Genomic DNA, 6,221 nt, shown 5'->3' on the forward strand with positions numbered 1-6,221 from the left:
TGCCCGTGTACTTTTTTCCAGCTACTATAGAATTGGTATGACATTTCAAAGTATAGGAAAAGCCCAGAAAATTGTAAGAGAATTCTTTTCTCCTTTCATCTTCCTATGGTAATGAAAAAAAAACATCTGCGGTCACTGGGTGTATCTTACCAAGTCCACCCTGGAACTAGGTAGCCAGCACAGAACAGCCTGGTTTGACATACCGTTCCTGGAACAAATGTTCTGCTGAGCCGTTAATCAGCCCTTCATTCCAACTTGGGGAGGAGAAGCGAGAGGTAGGGAACTGCAGGGAAGAGCCCCGCTTTCTTACCCTGGCACATCAAGGGTAAGTCTGACAGCGACACTAAGAATCGATTTCAGCAAAGACATCCTACTGAACACAAAGGTATGAAAGAAACAGGGAAGGATCGGAATGCCTATATTAGACAGAGCACAGTGGTTAGAGTCTAACCACTCAGCCTCGGCACTGTGGACATTTCGGGGTTGGGTGGCGCTTTGGGGGGCTGCCCTTCGCTCTGCCCATTGTTTAGCAGTGTCTCTGGCCTCTACTTAATAGATGCCAGGAGCACTCTCTTGGTTGTGGCAATCAAAAGTGTCTCTAGACATCGCCACATACACCCTGGGGGCAATACCACCCCTGGCTGAGAACAACTCGTTTAGACTAAAGAAAGGGTGTGCTGGGTTCCCATCCCAGCTCAGCCACCTGCTAGCCCCGTGGTCTTGAATATGTTTCTTAGTCTCTCTTGAGCTCAGTTTCTTCATCTGTGAAAATGGGGTTCCCTAACATTTAATTAATTACTTAAATGCATCATCTAGCACATAGTATGTGTTCAATAAATACTAACTATTTTTGTGATGTGTAATGATATCCTCTTACCTGAGGTAAATTACCAGGATCAAAAATGGGAATGGCTCATCGGTAAGAAGATTAAGGACAGAGACCACATCTTAGATTATCACATGGGGGAAAATTCTGCTGTAGTGAACAAAAGCATCGACTCGCCCTACATTCATACACACATCGGATTAGCAGAGAAGCTCTAGAAATTCTGAAGTACTCAAACAGCCTTAATCGGGGTGCCAGATTTAACCTTGGAAATCTGGAAAACAACAGAACACAGTATAAACAGAGTAAGAGAAAGAACAGAGGGCCTTTTAGAAAGCTGTAAAGCTAAGACAAAATCCTCCATAGTGCACAACACTCACTGTCTGACTTAAGCGTCTCACTTAGAAAGCCCCTTTGAGAACTGAAGTAAGCAGCTGTCTTTACTGAAGAACATGACACATGTTCTTTGCCCCTGTAACTTGCATAGTCTCTGAAGACAGAAGCAGAAACCTCCTGGGTTCTCTGCGATGTTGAAATAAGGACTCTAGGCAGAGCCTGGGGCTGGGGCAGGCGGGGTGGGGAGTGCCGTGGAATAGGGTTGCAATCCACTGAACAGCCACCAGCTTTTGATTGATTTTATTACTGATGCCTAAGTCAAGCAAGTTGTGAACTTTAAACTGATTGCAACATGTTGCATTATCATTGTGTTCTCTGATTAATTTCTGGTCTGATCTTATCTCTGAGTTCCCAAGATGCTTCTGAAGGCTTTCATGTTCACAGCCGAAATCACACTTTCTCTTCTCCTGCCAGTGTTCCATGTTCCCAGAGTGCATGTAGATGGGGAAAAGTTTTATATAGCACAAGTTTGCACTTTTGGGACCTCTCCCTTGCCGATAGCAAAATTCCAAAGGGTTTGAAAGAAAATTTTGTCTCTATGGAGTTCTCCTAGCTTTTTTTGGTGTATCTTTAATCACGGCGATCATTTCAAGGGTTTGGTTTACATTTTCCTTTTGTATTTCATTTTCTCCCTCATTTGTCTTAAAATGTCAGTGTCACCTTGAGTATTATCAGGGTTATTTTTCATGTCAAGAGGCTCAGAGTACTGATCTAATTGTGTAACTTTACCTGGCTCTAATTTTTTTCCCCCTGAGACACTGTTATTAGTCAGGATCCTGGTAGAAAGATGGCTGAACTGAAAAGAATATTAATGAAGCCCCTGGAGCAGAGTTAATGGAACCAGCCTGGGTTGGTGAGGCCCCCGCACCTGGAACAGGGAGCAGGCAGGACCACCCTGAGGCCTAAGGGGCACTGAGGGGTGCGGGCAAGTCATCCTAATCTAGGAGAAACAGACAAGAGGAGGGGCCACGGGGAGGGTAGCTGCACTGGAGGGGAGCCCCCCCCGGAAGCCCTGGGGGGGCACAATGGTGCAGGGGTATCAACGACCTAACCCTCTCTTTCCCCACCTTTTGGTTTCCTGATGGTGCCTCGGATAGGCCAGTCTGGATGATCCAGTCCAGACAGCTTTCCTGGCCCAGAGCGGGGCAGAGAATATGTTGGGATCGAGGCTGGAATAAGGCACAAACAGAATAATCGTATCAACGTCTTTCTCACTTTTGGCTGTTGAAATTCTCATTAGATTATCATTAGGCGGACAATTCTCAGGAGAACATCAATGTGGGCGCACGAGTGCATGCCAGTTCTATTCTTATTATGATGAAATCAATTTATAGTCTCCCTAGACATACACATCCATATTTTAGGAAACTTCTCTTTCTCCTGCTTGATCAGTCTTCTGTCCCTGTACAGAGTGGACAGCTGTCTTTAAAAGCCTTAATGCCTATGTGATAGAAATGTTAATTCTCAGTCTTACTCTGCATCCACTGAACCAGAAGCTCTGGGTGGGGCCCATCCATTTGAGTGAACGAGCCCTCCAGGGAGTCTGATGCTTGCTCAAGTTGGAGCGGCACCGGGCATGATGTTGTGCAGAACATCTGGGATGCTTCTCTCACACCACACCTTCTTGTTCCAGTTGTTGCTGTGCAACAGGAAGTGCAGAGCTGTAGCCTGACCACGCCTCACTTCAGCTGCACCACGTCTATGCTCTCTGCCCCTGGGCTGCTCTTGCACTGTGGGGTGGCATGACTGGGGGAGCCTGCTCAGCAGTTCTTGGGCATGTGCAAACCTGGAAAAGCTAAGGAGCTTGTTCACAGTCCTGGGGCAGCGCTGGACCAATGGAGGTGGGGAGCCAAGTGCATAAACCACTCTGCCGTGGTCATTCTACGTGGCTCCTCAGTGGGTTCCAGTGGACCTGAGCCCCATTTGCCCAAAGCATTTACCACCTCAGTAATACACTTCGGATTGGTTTTCCATCTTCCCAAGCCTTTCATTTTTGTTTCCAAATCACTTTCCAAAATAAGCTACCTTCGTGCAAACCCTTGTCTCAGCCTCTATTACTTGGAGGACTCCAAGCTAAGACAAACATCCTTTCCCCATCCTTTACCAATATTTTGCTCACCTTTAGAGATAACTTCACATGTCACCTCTAGCTCATAAACCTCTGTCTCCCCAGTTAGAATCAACTACTTGTGCTCCCCTACTGCTTATTCTCACCATCAGAGCAGTGGCCACAATGTGTGTGGCAAATGATTGTGTAGCTATTTGTCTTCCCAGATAGACTAGCATTTCTGAGGTCAGGGACAGTGACTGTTCATTCAAGGAACACTCCCCCACCTACCCCTGTCCTGGCAGGTTTTTGGATGTGCTGAGCACAATGGATGTCTGTTAAATTAATATAATGTCAGTCATGTTTGACGGTTATTAAAGTCACATTGTAATATTCTCAGCGAGTCTGACTTGGAGTAGTGGTATTCTCTATTGTTATGGTCTTGAAGTTAAGAGGCTTCCTCTTTTAACTATTTTCAATACAGTTGTTGTTCAGAAATGAAGTCAGGTTCATTGTGACCATGCAGTACAGCCAGGGCCACTTCATAGGCATGTGACCCATGCTGTTGCAAAGGGCCCTGTGTTCAGAAGGTCCCCACAATGCTTGGCTGTTGTCATCTTGAAATTCTTAATAATTTGGCCTTTGAAGTTGTGTTTGGTGAGCAAACTTCAAAGGACAGTGGAGCACATACGTGAGCAGAGAAGATACACCTAATATGCATGTCCCCCTTTTCCTGCTGGCCCATTCACATGCAGCGTTCATGAAGGCCCATGAGAACCGAATCCCAGTCCACCCGGGACACATGGGAACCCAGCAAGACTCAGAGCGACTGTGAGGCACGTGGCTATGTCATGGCTGAGCAAATGGGTGGGGTAGGTAAGTAAGGTAAGTGGGAAGGGAGGGAGAGAGGCCATGATCTCCCATTAGAAACGGAGTGGGCTTCAAATGCAGAAAGAAGGCAGTGGTATTCTAACAACCAAGGAACCCTACCATATCCTTTCTCACTCATGTTATTTCTCTGTATTAACTGCTTATGAAGAAAATTATGACATTGTAGAAAACAGAAAGATAGGGTAACCCACAGCTCCTTTTCCATTTGGTCTTTCCTTACCTACCAGTAAGCTGAAGATAGAAAGTGTAGGTGGAATGTGCCCATATCAAGAGGTGAAATGAACACAGTTTGGTTAATTTTGTTTGGTGTTTCCACTGTTTCAATAAGAATAAAATACATGTACATACATATGAGCTACAAAATACTAATTGTATAATTTCAGCAGCTCTGCATACAAATTGAAAGTTCTTAAATTTGCATTTAAAATGGTCATTGCATAGTATGAAGATGAATGGGAAGATTTAAATATATTCATGCAAGGAAATAAATATTAATTCAAAGGAAATTAAAAATAAAACAATATATTAAAAAGTATTTTTCAATGAGTCGAACTTAGTGTGTGTGTATGTGTTTGTGCTTGTGTGTGGGTGTATGTGTGTGAGCATATAAAATAAAATGCTTGAATAAATAACAGGAAATATTGGTAAGGTGAGCTGCTTCTCTTTTCGGTTAGAATGTCCCAGGCTTTGGGAACACAAAGATAAAAGCCATTGCCCTTGTCCAAGGACTTTACAGATTAGCAGGGGATTCAGACAAGCAATGCAACAATCAGAGAAGAGAGTGGTGAGACGTCTGAACATCTAGCTGCCTGGGGGTTGGGAGCAGACGGCAGACATCTCAGTGCGAGCTTGGTGGTGGTTCCGGGACGCTGACCACGAGCCACCCTCTACCATGGTGTGTGGCTCATGATAGACCCTCGACGGTCAGAGGAATGAATCTGATTCAGGGTATTTTTCTGGAGAAGGTGACTTCTTAACTGAATGTGCAGAACCTGGGTTTATGGACACCTCAGTTGTCCAATTAGCCTCCAAACATCATGATGAGGTTGTGACTGAAGTTACCAAGGAGAGGCCTAGGCAAAATGAAATGGAGTTTCCAAGACAGTCTCCCCTTACGATGGTGGCATTTGCATCCAACCTTGGTAGAAAAAGAAACACTGGGGCCCATTCTTGCTTTATGTGCTGTTCTTAGTCACAAGGATAGGTTTAATTTTGCGTTATAAACTTCATGGCTAAAAATTAGAAAAGTCTTTTGTATTCCTTATGTAGACATAGTACTTTCCCTCCCCTTACATTTCGTAAGTTCATCCATATAACCTATTATTTTTTTCTATGTACTTCATTATTTCTTTGCTGCAAGAGACTCAATGAACTTCACCCCTGAAAACAAGACTTGGTCAGCAAACCCCTTCTCAGATGTCCCCAGAGCCCCTGAAGAGGACACGTGGCCATAACTGCCATCCAGAGAGCTTCCGAAGTGCTTTACCTGCCTTACCTTCTGGCTCTTCTGCTTGGTGTCACCACTGTTGGGGTATTAATTAGGCTGGAGGTTCTTGAGTATGGCTTTGTGTCAGGTTACGTCCATGTCTTCCCCGGAACTCAGCACAGTTTTGGTACACAGAAGTACAATAAATGGGGTTGGTTGAATGAACGAGCTCATATCATCTAATTGCTCGCAAGCTTCTAATTATGGTTTTTTTGTGCCTTGACTCTCTGTCTTATTTATCACTCTTTACCTGATACCATTTAACATAGAAAACACACATGTGTGCACAGGCACCCCTCCATACACAGACACACACACACAGTGGCTTTAAATATGTACAGCAGAATCTTACAAAAAGATTTAGGTGGGACACTCACACTTGTTAAGACAGTTCACAAGAACATAAAATAATGATGGATTGCTTAGTCTCAGCACTTGCACATTTTAGCATGATGGAATCTCTTGGTAGTGTCCGATTTCAGAGCTCACCTGTATAGACCTAGTGACAGCTTGTGCTCCTGAGTGGGTTTTGGGAAAGCCCTTATTTTTTATAAAGCTAAAATTAAACGACACGT

General features: G+C 44.4%; 1 long non-coding RNA gene across 1 annotated transcript; it reads left to right on the forward strand.

Annotated features, from left to right (window-relative positions):
- Window positions 1–249: 249 nt before the first annotated feature.
- LOC130681312 (uncharacterized) lies at window positions 250–5,807 on the forward strand. The gene is made up of 3 exons (XR_008994361.1): window positions 250–385; window positions 4,025–4,145; window positions 5,521–5,807. It is a non-coding gene; the product is annotated as an uncharacterized LOC130681312 (long non-coding RNA).
- The last annotated feature ends 414 nt before the right edge of the window (window positions 5,808–6,221 follow it).

The sequence above is a fragment of the Manis pentadactyla genome, chromosome 16 (genome assembly GCF_030020395.1).
Source record: "Manis pentadactyla isolate mManPen7 chromosome 16, mManPen7.hap1, whole genome shotgun sequence".
NCBI classification, from domain to species: Eukaryota; Metazoa; Chordata; class Mammalia; order Pholidota; family Manidae; genus Manis; species Manis pentadactyla.